At 39.8% G+C, this 17,724-nt stretch overlaps 1 long non-coding RNA gene across 1 annotated transcript in view; it reads left to right on the forward strand.

Annotated features, from left to right (window-relative positions):
- Positions 1-11,257: 11,257 nt before the first annotated feature.
- LOC110195396 (uncharacterized) overlaps positions 11,258-17,724 on the forward strand; it is a 56,299-nt gene continuing 49,832 nt past the window's right edge. Inside the window, exon 1 of the long non-coding RNA XR_013486291.1 lies at positions 11,258-11,452. This is a non-coding gene — a long non-coding RNA (uncharacterized LOC110195396). The remainder of the gene's footprint in view (positions 11,453-17,724) is intronic.

Genomic DNA, 17,724 nt, shown 5'->3' on the forward strand with positions numbered 1-17,724 from the left:
TCCTTTTGGAAAACCCGGCCCGGAAAACTGTTGGAACCCGTGGGCCCCGCCTGTAAGGCCTGCGGAGTGTGTGAAAGGACTTGGTCCGCCCAGGTATCCGCCAAAGGGGGTGACAGGGAGCTCCATCTCCCGCCTAGACGGGGTTCCCGTCTAAGGGAGAGTCCTGTGTGTCCTTGGCTCTCACCACTAACTTTGCTTTGTGACTTTTCGGCAAGCTGCTTGCTTTTTTAGGGCCTCTTTACTCATCTGTAAAATGGGGATAAAATATTTCACAAGGTGGTAACGTAGAGAAGCAGGTAACAGTGGCTTTGAAAACATTTGAAAATAAAAAGTTATACAAATATAACATCATTATTACCTTATTAACCTTGTGTAAGAAAGTCATTTGAGGGGGATATGGAGCGTTTCCTTTGACATACCCCGGGGCAGGAATGCCTACAGGATACTGCGACCAGGTAGCAGTAGCAGTAAACTCACTTATGTGGACATTTGTGGTTAGAAAGCTTTATATTAACATTTTCCTCACAAGAATCCTGTAAGATAGGTAGTACAAGTTAAAATCTCAATTTTATATATAGAAGTGGCATCAGTGAATTTAAATGGTTTTCTGTAAACCTAATTAATGTCAGAGTCAGTACTCAGACCCAGGAATTGCTTCATGCTCATAGGCTCAGAATTAAAGGGTCGAGATCTTAGAGGTTGAGACCAACCCCTATCAAGTCAAAAGATTTAGGGCCTTTTTTGTAGAACACTTAGCTAATAACCGTAATGGTGATAATAACTGACATATAGCACTTGAAACTTTGCAAAGGCAAAAATTATCCTATTTGAGACTCAGCAACTCTGTGGAATCAGGAAAATTGAGATCAGGGATCAGTTAGTACTGTATCTCCTATAAATTTGGCATCTCCTTGAAGTACTAGCATGCATAGTATGCTAGTGTGCAAGAAGCCTCTTGAATCTGCTTATTGGAACTGGAATTGATGTGAATGTGATGAAATCTTAGCTCCAGGTGACAACTACTTTAACCGAGTGTGCCACAGTAGCAAAGTCACCTAAGGGTATAAACCCTTATTGCTTTCTAGACTGCAGGAGAACTTTTTCTACCATGCTTCACCTCTTCATCCTGAAGCCCCAATCCAGTCCTAGAATTGAAGTTACCTGCCCCTTTAGGCTTCTCCCTCTGATTGGAGTGCTTTTTCCAGAACCTTTTTTATTTGGGGGGGGGGTGTATGTGAGGCAGTTAGGGTTGTGACTTGCCCAGAGTCACACAGCTAGTCATTGTTATGTGTCTGAGGTTGGATTTGAACTCAGGTCCTCCTGACTCCACGGCTGGTGCTCTAGCCACTGCACCACCTAGCTGCCCCTCAGAACCTCCATTTAAGAAGGGCCAACAGCCCACCCTCTCTCATTTAGTGCATGGCTGCATTTGCCTTCCTTTATCACTCTGCTCTCATCCCTCTTTTCTTCCTTTTATATATTGTCTTCCCCTGTTAGAAAGTAAACTCCTTGTAGAACAGAGATACTACTACTTTCTATCTTTCTACCACTAATAGCTAACCTTTATATAAACTCCTACTATGTGCCAGGCACAATGGTAAGCACTTTGCAATTATCCCATTTGATCAGGTTAAATGACTAGTCCAGAGTTACACAGCTTGTAACTGCCTGAGGTTAGGTCTGAAGGCTGGTCTCCCTGGACTCCAGACCTAGCACTTTATCCACTGTACCACCTAGCTGTCCATAAACACTTATTAAGCATCTACTGCGTACCAGGCACGTTGCTTAGCTCTGGGAATACAACAAAGACAGTCCCTGCCCTCAAGGAGGTTACAATCTTAATGGGGAAAGACAACAAACAAAAGGAAGCATAAAAATGGTATGTGGGGGAGAGGTGTCACTGTGGAACACTTGGGTATGGAGTGAGGAAGACCTGAGTTCAAATATGACCTCATTCACTCCCTAACTCTGACCTTGAGCAAATCACTTAATGTCTCTCAGCCTCAGTTTTCTCATCTGTAAAATGAGAATAATAGTAGCGGCTACTTCACAGGGATATTTTGAGGATCTTAACCTAGTGGAATATTCCATGACAACAGTTTGTTCCAACTGCCATGAAAGTGGGTAAAGGAGGCACTGTGGAACATTTAGAGTTTGGTCAGGTGTTGGATGCCAAGGTCATCCACTGCATCCTGGGCTATCCCCAGTCATCTTGACTTTTGTACCGACACTTCAGTGGCTCAGGAAGAGAGAGTGAGGGTAACGATTTTGTTCAACTCTACCTCACTTAAATCCAATTCACCCAAAGGTAAAGGCATCACCTGTGATATCATTGGTCCTCTTTGAAAAATGAAGGACATGGTACAATGGACAGAGCACCGGCCCTGGAGTCAGGAGGACCTCAGTTCAAATCCAGCCTCAGACACATAACACTTACTAGCTGTGTGACCCTGGGCAAGTCACTTAGCCCCATTGCCTAGCCAAAAAAAAAAGAAAGAAAAGAAAAGAAAAGAAAAATGAAGGGCAAACAACAAACACTTGTAAAGTGTATTGCAAACTCAAAAGTGCTATATAAATTCTAGCTATTATTATCATTGGCTCTAAAGACTAAAAGTGTAGTTTGGCTCAGGATACAGTATATCACTCCGTGCTCAGGATAGGCAGTAAATGTTGGCTGTTGTCTGACTTCAGGGGTTGCTAGCAATAGAACTGATATTTGCCCTTTTTGGACAAATGTAGGTGCTCCTAGTATGTGATCTAGATATTACATATTGTCTTGTCTCACCTTATATTGTTTTTTTTTTTCCTAGCAAAGAGTTCATGGAACTTTAACTGTGTTTTGAAGGATTATAAGGTTTGGATAGCTAGAATAATAATACTACTAATAATAGCAGCTGATCATTGTCCTTTATATGCATTATCTCATTTGATGCTCACAACTCTATGGAAGATGCTATTATTATCCCCATTTTGCAGATGAGGAAACTGAGACTAAAAGACATTAGGTGACCAGGCCATAGTCACACAGCTAGTGTCATGTTTAAATATAGGCATCTCAAAAGCAACATATTCAAAAAAGAACTCATGGTCTATTCCCCCACACCCACCCTTCTTCCAGATTTCCCTGTTTCAATTGGAAGTATTACTTTCCTTATAGTCATCTGGGTTTGCTATTTCCATCTCATCCTTGACTCCCAACTCTTCCTGCACACATCCAATAGTTACCAGATCTTTTTTTTTTTCCAAACCTCTTCATCATCATCTTTCGCATATGTCTTCTCTTCACTCACTTAGCCACCATCCTGGGTTAGGTTCTCAAGACAATTTACGAACAGCATCCTAATTGGTCTCTCTGCCTCAAGTCTAGAATGCTCACTCTAATACTTATTTCATGTCTCTTAGCCACCAGTAACTTTCCTAAAGTACAGGTTTGATTTGTGACAAGTGTCATCCCCACTGCTTGATAAATTACAATGGCTCACTATTACCCTCAGAATCAAATATGAACGCCTTTGTTTGGCATTTAAAGCTTTTCATGACCTGGCCCCATCCTACCTTTCAAGCTTTATTATATGCATTACTGCCTTCCTTGCAGTCCTGCCAATCCCTGCCACTGGAGGATCGCCTCAGTTTCCTCATCTGTAAAATGAGCTGGAGAAGGAAATGGCAAACCACTTAGGTATCTTTGCTAAGAAAACCCCTAATGGGGTCACAAAAGTAGGACAGGACTGAAAGGATTCAACAACAATGACAAAATTTTGCCATTGCAAAAATATCTCTCTAGGAGAGGAAGACCTTCAAATTTTCTGGGCAGAATGGAAAACAAGTGATATTTACACTTATTCTAAGCCAGGAGTGGTAACCTGAGGCCTTGAGGCTTCATGTAGCTCTTTAGATCCTCAAGAACAGTTCTTTGACTGAATCCAAACTTTAGAGAACTGAGGCCATACCTGTAAGTCACCAAAAGCAATGCACCATAGAGGCTGGCGGTTATGATTGGCCATTCAATAAAAGCCAGAGTGATTTGGGTCTAAAGGCATAGTCAAGTAGCTCCTTTTGGAACACAGTGAGCTGGTCCGGAGACTATGTGTCTGTCATCTCAGAACCAACTAGTATAGCTAAATTTGAAGAAGTGAATTATCATATTGGCCACAGTTCAGATTTTCAGCTACAGAAACTCTCAAAGAATATTTAATAAGTGACAGTGGGTCAATAGTATCATATGGCTATTGGGACTAGCTGCAGCTGAACATTAAAATATAGTTTTGAATTATTCTCCAGTCAAGATATGCAAGACTGCCTCTCAAGGCTGCTTATGAAATCACAGGCCTAGAGTAAATAAATAAGCTAAAGTTTAGTATGGTTAAAATCAAAATACAAAATAATTCCAAGTTACTAGAAAGAGACCTAGATTTTGGGTCTGAGAGCCAGAGTTTGAATCATTATCATGATGCTTAATTTTAATATAACCCTTGATGGTTTACTTAACTTCTGTGGGCTTCATTTTCCTTATCTGTTAAATGAGGGAATTGTATTAGATGATCTCTCAAGTTTCCTTCCAGCTCTAAATCCAGTGATCTTTTGTATTGTAATAAAAAAAATAAAACTAAGCTAACCAAGGCCTAGCACTGGCCTTTTTATGGTAATTGAGTCTACAAACTTATCTACAAACTAATTATCTTTGTGTTTTCTCACTTTCTGATTCATAAGTTTTCCAGCTCACACTTATCTAGTATATACAGTTTTAGCAGACTCAACTTCAAATGTCCGGAAGGGTGATCCTGTCATGGAGTTAAACCCACACCTGCTTTATGTATCCTGTCTCAGCTACTCGCTTATGGAAAGTCAGTCAACTTCTACACAAACAGGCTGCTGTTTAGTTCATAGAGATTTCTTTTGCTGTTTATCTACCACAACAGAATTTATTTGGGTCATGGAAGATCAGGTTCATTTAGAGAAAATGCTGCAAATTTCAGAAAAACCTGGAAAGACTTACATGACTGATGCAAAATGAAATGAGCAGAACCAGGAGAACATTGTACACAGTAACAATGATATTATAAGATGATCAACTATGAATGACTTAGTTCTTCTCAACAATGATCCAAGACAATTTCAAAAGACTCAGGATAGAAAATGCTATACACATTCAGAGAAAGAACTGATTTGAGTCTGAATTCAGAGCAAAGCATACTATTTTCACTTTATTTTTTTTCATTTTTTCCCCCTTTTCTCTGTTTCTTCCTTCACAACATGATTAATATGGAAATAGCTGGGCATTCTCCAGTTGTTCTATATCTGGCCACTGGATCCAGATGGTTCTGGAGAAGAAAGTGGGGCTGGTGTCTTTGCACAGCCCTCCCTCACTCAAATCCAATTCATTTGCAAGTCAAGATGTCATCATCCTGATGTCATGATCTTCAAGAACGAAGGATAAACCACAACCTGTGAGTTCCAGTTGGGCAACACAGTTTCTCTGCTCCTCCCTTCTCCTGTCCTCTCCTGAAACTTACCTTGATATCTTGGGGTATACTGACTGACTACATTTCTTTCTTAAAGAACATGCATTGCAACTGGATTTATTATCAGAGAAATAAACATGCATGTGGAGCCCTATGCAAGTGCAAAGAGTTCATAATCTAAACAGGATATTTATAAGATACAACAAAGGAAGGAAGAAACAAATCTCCTAAATGGGAGTGGCATGGGAAGGAGGAAAAGAGCAGAAGGAATGGGAAAAGTATTGAGTCTATGGCAAAAGTGGCTTTCTTTTACCTTGGGAATTGCTAGACCATGAAGATAGGATAGTCTGCTTATCAGTAAGGGTCCCAGCTGCACAGGCAGTTTCTCAGTCTAGTACAGATTAACAGGTGCCTAACTTGACTCCTAAGGACACACAGGGAGTCCAGGTTAGTGTACAAACAACAAATTATGTCAGCTTGGGGAAGCTTCATTCTTGACACTTTCAGAGCCTTTTGTATACTCTGGATCCAGTGTTTCTGGAAAATGTGGCAACTCAAAAACAAGTTCAGGGGACTCATTAACAAATGGTTAAAACCATTTAGTGAATGGGTTACTTGGCCCACTAGAAGAAAGGCTGTCTATCAGATAAGACATAAGACCCTCTTTTCTCAATGAACAATCATTTATTAAGGGCCAGCTTTGTTCCACACACTGTATTGGGCACTGAGTATACAAATACAAAGAATAAAGCAACTCCTAGGTTTATATTCTATTGGGGGAGACAATAAGAACACATGTAAGTGAATATAGCACATAAAAGTGAAAAAATGCAAAGCAATTCAATAAAAGGTAATTTGGGATGGAGGGCACTAGCATTAGGAGGAATGAGGAAAGGTTTCATGTGAAAGGTGGTACTTGAGCTGTATCTTAAATAAAGACAGGAAGGACTCCGAGGTACAAGTAAGGAAGGAGTACATTCCAGGCCTTCTTTGCCATATGGAACACTGATGATATACCTGAATAACATTTTAAAAATATACAAAGTTTTCAAGATACATGTACAAGAAAACAATAATGAAAATTCCTGTGAACAAAGTAGAAGAGAACATAAAAGAAAATAAGTGCATGTAACTAATTATAATTATAATGGAACTTTATACATATAGCACATGTTCTGGAGTTACTCTGCCAACTTCCATTCATACATGGCAGATCTGATCCCCAGATTTCAATTCTCTCCTCTCCTTTAGAAAGAGTTTAGTGATAAGCATTTATTAAGTGCTTACCACCTGCCAGACACTGTGCTTAGTGTTGAGAAGAAAGGTAAAAGACAGTACCTGCCTTCAAAGAGCACACAATCTAATCAAGGAGATAACTTGCAAACAAATATAGACAAACAAGCTATGTATAATATAAATAGGAAATAACCTACAGGAGAAGGCCCTGGAATTAAGATGGGCTGGGGAAGGCTTCCTATAGAGGGACTGGGTTTGAGAGTTCAGTTACTGGCATTCCAGAGATTTACTTAACAGCATCTTTCTTGTAGAAAGAAAAGCCTAATGCTATGTATGGGCTTGGAGGGGTAGAGTGGGGGATGGAGCAGTAAGGCCTTACCATTCTCTTTTATTGCTATGAATTATTTGGATAAAAAATGACTGATGGGGAGATTATTTATCAGGCCCATACCCACCCCAAAATATATTTCTCCTTTTTGAAGGGATCTAAACAGCAAAGTTGTACAAACATTGAGGGAACTACATAGAACTTGGTGGTGGGGGAAGATTCACAGGAACAGCAACAGGTTTCTCTGACAGTCATCTTCCCTTTTTGGGAGAGCTGATTTGCTGAGTGTTTTTTAGACTTTTTCTATCTATTTATGGCTTCTATGAATCTTTTGCATCTTCTGCATTTTCTGTGGATTGAAATAAAAGTCGTCCTATACTCTACACTCATATTGTTGTTGTTCAGTCTTTTTTCAGTGGTGTCTAACTCTTCATGACCCTATTTGTGATTTTCTTGGCAAAGATACTGGAGTGGTTTGCATTTCCTCCTTCAGCTCTTTTTTGCAAGCAATGAAACTGAGGCAAACTGGGTCAAAAGACTTGCCTAGGGTCACAAAGCTAATATATGTCTGAGGCTATATTTGAACTCAAGAAGTTGAGTCTTCATGACTTTAGGCCCAGCTCTATCCATTGTACTACCTAGCTGACCTCTTTTATATGTCATAACTCATCTTGTTACTTCGTGTGTTTATATAGGATCTGGAGAACATGTTATCTTCCTTTGGGAGAGCCTAGACATGATCTATCCCCTCAGTACAAGTCACCACCAATCTTGAGTGGCATAGGGATTATTTCCTGGCTCTCGAACATTACATCTCAACTGCTAAACAGATCACTAAATAAATAAACCTTGGCTTCACATTTTGTACAGCCAGGTGTTACAGATGTTAAAAAGTAACTCAGTTGCTAGAAGATCCCTGGGATGTGAGGTCTTTGTATGAGAAGCCTTTCTTCCTGACACTGGTTTTTGTTTTAGTCTAGCCTTTCACCTCCTGGTGTGTCTCTTCAAGGTCAGCTAACAGTTGTAGGTTACATGAGGTGTGTCTCAACTGTACCTTGTTAAGAGCTGGTTAAGTCTTGAAGACCACCTAATTAAAACTGCAAGTGCAGGTGGCAGTCCTGACACTTAGGATTGTGGATGTGGGTTTAATGCAAAATGTGCCAGCATCCAGACATTATCACTGGCAGATTGTACCTCCAAATACTCCGCTTTTAAAAAAATCACTTGTTTGTGTAAAAAAAAAAATCCGTCATTTTCATCTACCTCATTTCGAGAATAGGAGTTTTAAGGCTTGTTTTCGCCAGCTCTCTTGTGGAAACCACCTGGGGCAGCTGGTGGAGCAACAGACATTTGTTTCTGATAGCAGGGTGTTTGGAACTTCTGTGGTTTCAATTTCTATTTCAGAATCTGGCTGATGTAACTAACACCTTGTCTTTTCATACTGTTTATGGGTAATTTTGCCATTATTTAAGTTTCAAGGGTGTTGTTTCTAGCATCAGCTGTGTAATATATCATATGAGATATCCCCCCTTTTCCTTCTCCCTCTCTTTACCCAATACCAAATAAAGGTGAAGAAAGCCTAGTAGTGCCAACCTGTGGGCCTTTTTGATCTTTTGATTTATGTGAATCATTAGAAACACAGAATCACAGAAGGCTGGACCTTAGGAATTATATAGGCCAGCCTGCTCATTTTAGAGATGAAATGACTGCCCTGCCCAAAGAAAGGTCAATGACTTGCCCAAGGTCACACACTTAATAACAGATTAAAGAACCCTGGTCTCCTGACTTGTAGTCAAGTGTTCTTTCCATTGTACTATAATGCTTTAGTTAAACTCTAAAAAATTGTTAACAGGAGTAGCTAGGTGGCATAGAGCACCGGCCCTGAAGTCAGGAGGACCTGAGTTCAAATCGGACCTCAGACCAAACACTTGAGACTTACTAGCTGTGTGACCCTGGGCAAGTCACTTAACCTCAACTGCCAATAAATAAATAAATAAAAATAAATTTTTTAAAAAATCTGGTTAACAATTCATTTCTATCTTGATTTAGGGTTTTGCAAAGCATTTTCCTATGAAGTAGAAAGTACAAGAACCCCCTATGCCCATTTTATGGATAAAGAGACTAAGATTCAGGAAGCTTTATTCACTGGCCCAGGATCACATAGGAAATAAATTCAGGACTGGGGTTCAAACCCACTTCCCAGGATACTAAAATAAATGCGAGCAGGTAGGTAGCACAGTGGATAGTGTGCCAGGCCTCAAATCAGGAAGATTTACTTTCCTGAGTTCAAATCTGGCCTCAGAAACTTACTAGCGGTATGACCCTGGGCAATTCACTTAGCCTTGTTTGCCTCAGTTTCATTTGTAAAATGAGTTGGAGAAGGAAGTGGCAAACCACTCCAGTAACTTTGCTATGAAAACCCCAAGAGGGGTCACGAAGAGTCAGACACAACTGAACAACAAAGGTAAAGATCAGTGGAAAATATTCCTTTGAAACCTTGACCTCATCAATCTGCACTCAATCAACAAGAATTTAAGCTCCTACTGTGAGCTAGGCACTGGGTATACAAATAAAAATAATACAGAGAACTTACATTCCAATGGGGAGACAATAAGTGTGTGTGTGTGTAATATAAATAAGGAAGGGAGAATACTAGCAATTGAAGAAATTAGAAAGGGTTTCATGTAGAAAATGGTGTTTAGGCTGTATCTTGAAGAAAGAGAGAAATTCAGTGAAGTACAAATGAGGACAGACTGTTCTAGTACCTGGGCATCAGCAGGATGCCATCTGTGGCTTTTAAAGCTAAAGAGAGGAGATCCTGACAAGATGACTACCTAAACAGGAAACCTACCCAAACCCTACCAGTTCCCCATACCTACTCAAGCAAAACCCTGATAGCATACCAAGTAAGGATCAGCAAAGATATTTTCCACTCCAGAGATCCCGAGGTATAGGTGTAGCCAACCTGGCCCTGAGAGAGGAAAGCTTCCTGTGAGATATATTGCATTGGAGATGTCTCCTAGATGTCTGGTTAGAAACGCCTAATATGTAATTGGTGATGCAAGACTGAAGTTCAGGGGTGAAGACTGGGGCAAGATATATAGATCTCATGCAAAACAGCAAAAATACAGTTCTCTGTACAGCTATGAAAATCATTTCAATTAAGTACCTTTCTGCTACCAAACTCTAGTTATACTCTTACTACTTATCTTGTCTCTTTTCTTTCCCTGATTCATTAGTTTATAACCTCTTTTCTTTCTTTATTTTAAAAGATGAAATTTACTAGAAATAAAGGCAGAGGTAGCATGTCATAGTCAGAATGGAGTGAAGAGGGGTTGTGTCCTGCTTCTGATGCCAATTAGCTATATAATCATGGCAAGCCATTTCTCTAAGCTTCAATCTCCTCATCTGCAAAATGGGTATAGTAATTAGACTGTGGTGAGGACCCAATGAGATAATGCTTTTGCCAAGCGTAATGTACTATAGATATGTCTGCTACTGTTATTAAATCTTGCAGTTACAGAACCTTTTTTTCATTCACTTTCAAATTCCCACAGATTACTGGGTTCAACATAAGAATAACTTAAATGAGCTCTACTAGCTCAAGTCTCAGATAAGCTGGAACTATCTAAAATCATCTAAATATTCAGAAATTTATTAGCAAACCAGGACTAGAAACTTGAATTTGAAAGTAAAGCATTTATTCAAGATTAAAACAAGTAGGAAAATAATCTCAAATGCCACTCAAGGAATTAGGGTAGTTCTATAGTGGTCTTGGGTGAGGGTGAGGGTGGGTGTGGGTGTGGAGGAGAGAATATATTTCCATAAATTCATGATCTAAGATGAAGAGAGGTCCTGGAACCAGTCTCTGAAACCAGTCTCTGAAACCAGGATGTGGAAGCCATCTACAAGATTTCAATATGGGAATTACAATCAGGAACATTCTTGAGGCCACTGCCTCTTGGGGAATCAAGACTCTTCAATCAAACTGCCTTCTATTATACCTTAAGCCATTTAAAACCATATAGCACTTGACAGTTTTTAAGTCCTTTCATATGTGTGTGTATATGTATGTATTTATATTCATTTTTTCAGAGGCTCTCTCCTTACTCAAGGGGCCCAGTTATATTTTGAAAACCTCTCATTTCTCTGAAACTTTGTCCCTGCTCAAGAGGAACATGCCAATTTCAGTACCTGGCACTCTCCCAAGGGTGGCAATTAACTCCCCTAACACACATGGGCTCATAAGGCTCAAATGCAAAAGAGTTTTATTTACCAAGGAAGGAGTGATACCCCAGCCAATGCAGAATTAAGATACTCCTCTCCGTGGCGGGCCACCATCCTCCAAAGGTCTATGTATGCTGTGCCCCTGACAATACTGCCCTAGGTGGGGCACCGGCCAGGAGCCAGGGTTGACCTCTACAAGGTAAGCAGGTATCTTTGTCTGAGATGCCTTGTTCTTTCTCAAGCAGCTTGCCTCTCCTCCACTGCAGTCACCTTTGCTGCTATTGTTATCCTCTGCAGCCTCTGATGGCCGTCTTTTTGATAGTGTTTATTTCAATTTATCTTGCCTTAACAATTGTACCTATCTCGAAGTGTTGTCATGAAGATCAAATAAGATATTTATAGTTAGCACAGTGACTGGCACACAGTAGGTGCTATATAAATGTTTATTCCCTTTCCCTTCCTTTCCCTCTTTCCTTAGTCCTGACCCTGCTGTTTAACTTTATTGTTATAAACTTCAAAAGATATGTTCCTATCAGTTTTAAGCCTTTTAAAACACACACAACTTGACTTATCACAAAATATCTATGAGCTGTAGTGATATGAACTTTCTGGCACTAAAAAATATATGCATTTATTAAAAAGTGACATTTTGAAATGTCTCTTGTACATTGCTGAATATTGTATCCTATATAGCTGTCTACCTTGTCCATCCATAGGCATTTGGCCCAAGTGCTGTGGAAGAGACAAAAAAAAGCCACAAAATACAGAGTCCAGTTGGATAGACAACATGTACATAGGTGAAGTAACTAAAGAATAATTAAAGGTTATAAATAAACCAAGAGGTTCTAGATCTATCACGAAAGGGCCTAAACTCATGTAGGGTGGAGAACCAGATGCCATCTGGCAGCTTTGTCACTGACCACTGGATTCCAGGTGAGAGAGTCAGAGGAAGGGGCCTATGCCCAGTGGAGGCATTTAGGCAGGGGTGTGCTGGAGCCAGCTCTAACCAAGAGAGCCGATTGTCAAATTGTTACCATTTACGCCTTAGAAAGAGGCAAAGACTACACACCAAGACTTAATTCTCTGTTTTGTTGATTGTATAGACTTACTAAAGTGATCCACAAAATGTTAAGGGTGCATATTAAACTTAAGAGAATGCTGTGCATACTTTTTTTTCTGGAGAGCCAGTTGTTAAACATTTACAAGCATACCTCTGCATTCAGTCATAAGGAACTGTTTCAGGCCCTGTGCTATGCCCTGAGATAAACGCAAGTTCAGAAGCAAGTAGCAGCTGTGTGGTTCGGACTGAAGGAGCAGATAAGGATCTCATTTCCAGCTTCTAGACCAATCTGAGGCCTGCAGAGGCATAACCAGGGCAGGAAACCCCGTCTAAAAGGAAGCCTACAAGCTTCACTTGATAACTGACTGAGTGAGTTCTGTCACTTTGAAATAAATAGCTGAGCTTTCCAACTGATTGATAGCACTATTCCATTGTTGTCCAGACTTAAACCCAGGTCAGAACCTTACACAACTCAGACCAGGGGGACAGTGAAGAGAATGCTCTGGATCAGACCACTCTGCGAGCACCGAAAGATTGCAGATCAACTCTCTGAGCTGTCCCTGAAAGCTTGGAATAACACCACTCTCATTATCCCAAGAAAGCAGGAGCAGGGCCATCTTAAATATTCCTTCCAGAAGTATGCAAAGTCTGGACCTAACAAAAAGGAGACTGGAAGAATAAACAAACAAAAATAATCACATCATTAAAAAGCTGTTATATTGAGGGGAACACTCAAGAAGCAAACCCAGACTAGGAGAATGACTCCAAAAAAAATCTGCAAGGAAAGCCTCAAAGTAGAGCACAGCTTGGGCACAAATTCAACTAGAATTCCTTGAATAGATGAAGTAAGAGTTAGAAACGTTTTTATAAATGAAATGAGAGCACGAGAAGAAAAAAATTAGAAATGGAAGCCTTGGGAGAAAAAAATTAGAAAAAGAATGAACAACTTGGCATAAGAGGTACAAAACCTTACCCAAGCAACAAACTCTCTAAAAATGAGAATGGATCAAAGCCAAGGACTCTATGAAACAACAAGAAAAAAAGAAGAAAATGTTAGATATGTTATAGCAAAAACAACTGCCTTGGAAAACAGATCAAGGGGAAAACAATTAAGAATAATTGGACTATCAGAATGTCATACCAAAAAAAAAAGAGTCTAGACATCATATTTTAAGAAATCATAAAAGAAAACTGGCCGTATTTCAGAACCAGAGGGCCAAAGTGGAAAAAAGTCACATCCTGAAAGAAACCCCAAAACGCAAATTCCTAGGAACATTATAGCCAAAATCTAGATCGTCCAGATTAAAGGAAAAAAAGAATACTGCAAGCAGCCAGGAAGAAAGAATTCAAGTACCAAGGAAATCGGTCAGGATTACACAATTTAGCAGCCACTACTATGAAAGAGAAGAAAGCTTGGAATACAGCATTCAAAAGGCAAAGGTTATACGCTTAAGGCCAAGAATAATTTACACTCCCCCCCTCCCCCCTGCACAATTGAGCATAGTGCTCAAGGTAGGCAAAATGAATTTTTAATGAAATAGATGATTTCTAAGCATTCCTGATGAAAAGACCAAATCTGAGCGAAACTTTGAAATGTAAATGCAGGAATCAAGAAAAATATAAAAGGTAAACATAATCATAAGGAAGCACCCAAGGATAAACTACTTACATTTCTAATATAGGGAGATAATACATGTGTCTCCTCTGGACCCTGTTATCAGGAATCATAAAGGGAGTCTAATTAGACAGTAGTCTTTGGAATGGTTCTGTTACACCTTGATGATTTTTAAAAAAGAATGGAAAAAGAAAAGAGGAAATATATGACAGGGGAAAAGAAAGGAAGATCAGGGGAAATTACTCCACATAATTTGGGAGCAAGTAGAAATCTATACAAACAAATAGGAAGATGTGTGGGGAGTATACAGTACTTGAACCCTTCTCTGAACTGGACAAAAGAGAGAAGAATATATACACAGCTGGATACAGAAATACATTTTATTCAACAGTGAAAAAAGAGGGAAAGAAATGAAGAAAAAAGGGGGAATTAAAAGGAGGGCAGACTAAGGGCGGAATTCGTCCTAAGCAAAACAAATTTTAAGGAGGAACAAAAATATTTATAACTCTTTATGAGATGGCAAAGAATTAGAATCTAAGGGGATGCCTATCAGTTGTGGAATGGCTGAACAAATTATGGTATATAAATGTGATGGAATACTGTCGTGGTGTGAGAAATTATGAAGGATATGATTCCAGAAAAACTTGAGAAAACTAGTATGAACTAATGATGAATGGAGTGAACAGAACCAGGAGAGAAACTTATACAATGACAACAGTAGTGTAAAAACAAACAACTTTGAAAGACTGATCTGTATAATGAGCAACCACAGTTCTGGAGGACTAATGGTGAAATATGCTACCCACCCCCTGATAGAGAAGTGAATGACTGAGTACAAAAATGCATACATATATTTGTGTGTGTGTGTGTGTGTGTGTGTGTGTGTGTGTGTGTGTGTCTGTGTCTGTGTCTGTGTCTGTGTCTGTGTGTACGTACAGAGGGCAGCTAGGTGGTGCAGTGGATAGGCCACTGGGCTTAGAATCAGGAAGACTCATCTTTTCTGAGTTCAAATCCAGCCTCAGAGGCTTACTAGCTGTGTCACTTAATCCTGTTTGCCTCAGTTCCTTATCTGTAAAATGAGCTGGAGAAGGAAATGGTAAACCACTCCAGTATCTTTTACAAGAAAACTCCAAAACAGGGTCACAAAGACAAGAACATGACTGAAAAAAAAAACACAACTAAATAACAACATACATATACATAGGGCAGCTAGGTGGCACAGTGGATAGAGTGCTAGGCCTGGAGTCAGGAAGACTTGAGTTCAAATTTGGTCTCAGACACTTATTGGCTATGTGACCCTATGCAGGTCACTTAACCCTATTTGCGTCAGTTTCCTCATCTGTAAAATGAGCTGGAGAAGGAAATGGTAAACCACTCAGTATCCTTGCCAAGAAAACTCATGAAAAGCCTCAGCCTGAATTGGTTGAGCAACAATGTTAAAATGTCCACCAATTGGGATTGGGTGGCGGGGAGGGGGAGTCCCAATGATGTACTGTTGTTAGATGGAAGACACAGCTGGTATAAAAGATCCAGCCAGCTCTCACTAGTGGTCTTTGATGAAAATAGAGGCACATGATTGACTTGTCCTTTATTAATACTTGTTCTTTATTAGTACATCGCATGTCCTTATTAATAACTGATATTACATTCAGAGAAATGGCCTCATTTTACTTATTGGTTTAATTTGTCCTGAAACACCTGTTTGCCTCAGTTTCCTCATTTGTGAAGTGAACTGGAGAAGGAAATAACAAACCATTCCAGTATCTTTGCCAAGAAAACTCCAAATGGGGTCACAAAGAGTAGGAAGGGACTGAAATGAGTAAACAACGCATATATATGCATACACACACACACACACACACACACACACACACACACACACACACACACAAAACGTGACCAATACAGACATTTGTTTCTCTTAACTATTCATGTTTGATTTTCCTTTCTTTCTAAGTTGGGGAGTGGGGTGGGGGTGGGGAAGAGAGTGAAGGAAGATTTTTGCTGATTGAAAAAAATAATTTAATTAATTAGAAAAAATAAAAAATTAAGCAAACAGCTCATTAGACTTCCTAAAAGGTAAAGGCACCTAAATCAACTACTCATTCATCTTCTGCACTGTATGAGCAACTCATGGAGAGTTGACAAGGTCAGTATCTTTCATGGAATGGCTTTAGTCCTCTGGCTGTGGGAGGGCAGTTCCCTGTGGAAGAGCCTCTTCTCCTCTAACAAGCTTGCTCTTAAGGAAGTTTTCTTCCTCTCTGTAAAGCTGGCTTTCCAACTCAGGAATTCTGGATCACTTGGGAACCTCAAACTCAGAACAGCTCATGAGGTAACCTTGAGGCTAGAAACATACATTCTCCGAATTGCTAGTCTCTGGTGTGTGTTCAGAAAAGGAACCAAAAAGACAGAAGTCAGTTTAGGAATTAGAGGTTCAGGAGCTCCACTCTCAGGCTTGCTTGGGGCAAGCAAAGGCCTCTAGTCATGGACTTTTGAAAGTCAACATTTTTTGTTCCTGGAAGGGTTGGGGAAAGTAGGGGATGAGAAGGAGAAATCCTTTTCACTCCCCTTGTTACATTCCAGGTTAGAAGTCATAAGGAAAGAGCACAATAAAAGGGGCTTTTCACACCTTGTTTCAGGAGGCATAGAGAGAGCAGTCCTAGCCTCCAGAAGCCTCCAGTAAGACACCAAGGTGTAAAATCCACCAGTCATAACTCAATAACTGGCTGCAGGTCCACAGGTCCACACCCTGTAATCTCATCAAGTTTATACCATTTTAGAGAGAGAACCTAAAAGGATTTTAGTGTTATCAAATTCTTATTTTACAGATGAAGAAACTGGGGCTCAGAGAGGTTAAGTTACTTGTCCAGGATTACACAGCACAAATGAATCAGGTTTCAAACCCAGGTCTTCCTGACCCCAAATCCAATGCTCCATCCACCCACTACTCATGGACTGTTTCCATAAGTTGATTTGGGCAAACTCATGAAATTGGTTAAGTGTTTTCCTGATGAAGCATTTCTTACATGAGACAGAGCTTATAGGATCAAGGCAAGGGAAAGCTAATTATAGGGTAGGCTTAATCTAGTACAGCTTTGTATAGGAGTTGGGCTTGATCTGAAATCTAAAAGAGAGACAAAATTTGGGCTGGCAGAGAGGGCAGTTCCAGGCTGGAGGAACAATGTGAATTAGGCCACAATAACAGGCATAAATATGGACTGTGTATGATAAGAAGAAGAGTCTTTTTTTTTCTTTTTGGCTAAGCAATAGGGTTAAGTGACTTACCCAGGGTCACACAGCTAGTAAGTCACTTGAACTCAGGTTCTCTATGACTCCAAGGCCAGAGTTCTATCCACCGTTCAGCCTAACTGCCCAAAATGAAGAGTCCTAAATGAATAACTGTGAACTAAAATAATCTAAGGAGTTTAAACTTGATCTTTTAATTAATAGGGAGTCATTAAAAGTTCCTCAGTGGGGAAGGTACCATGATAAAAGCACTGTTTTAAAAAAAAATTACTTGACAACAGTATGTAGGACTGATGGGAGTAGAGAGAGACTGGATACAGAGATTTTTTTAAAAAGTTTTTTTTTGGTTTGGGTATGTCCCTTTCAGACTTTGGGAGTTTTACTGATCAAATGGAACAAAGACGAATATGAAATTTGTGTGTGTGTGTGTCTAGCTTATAGAGACTATATGGACTTACTGTCTCTTGAAGAGCCAAATAAGAACTCAGGCATTGTTATTGTAACTTTAAGATGCAGATAGAAAATTGGAAGAATAATGGGATTGGCAATG

The sequence above is a fragment of the Phascolarctos cinereus genome, unplaced genomic scaffold, assembly GCF_003287225.1.
Source record: "Phascolarctos cinereus isolate Bilbo 61053 unplaced genomic scaffold, phaCin_HiC Scaffold_4;HRSCAF=312, whole genome shotgun sequence".
In the NCBI taxonomy this organism is placed as follows: domain Eukaryota; kingdom Metazoa; phylum Chordata; class Mammalia; order Diprotodontia; family Phascolarctidae; genus Phascolarctos; species Phascolarctos cinereus.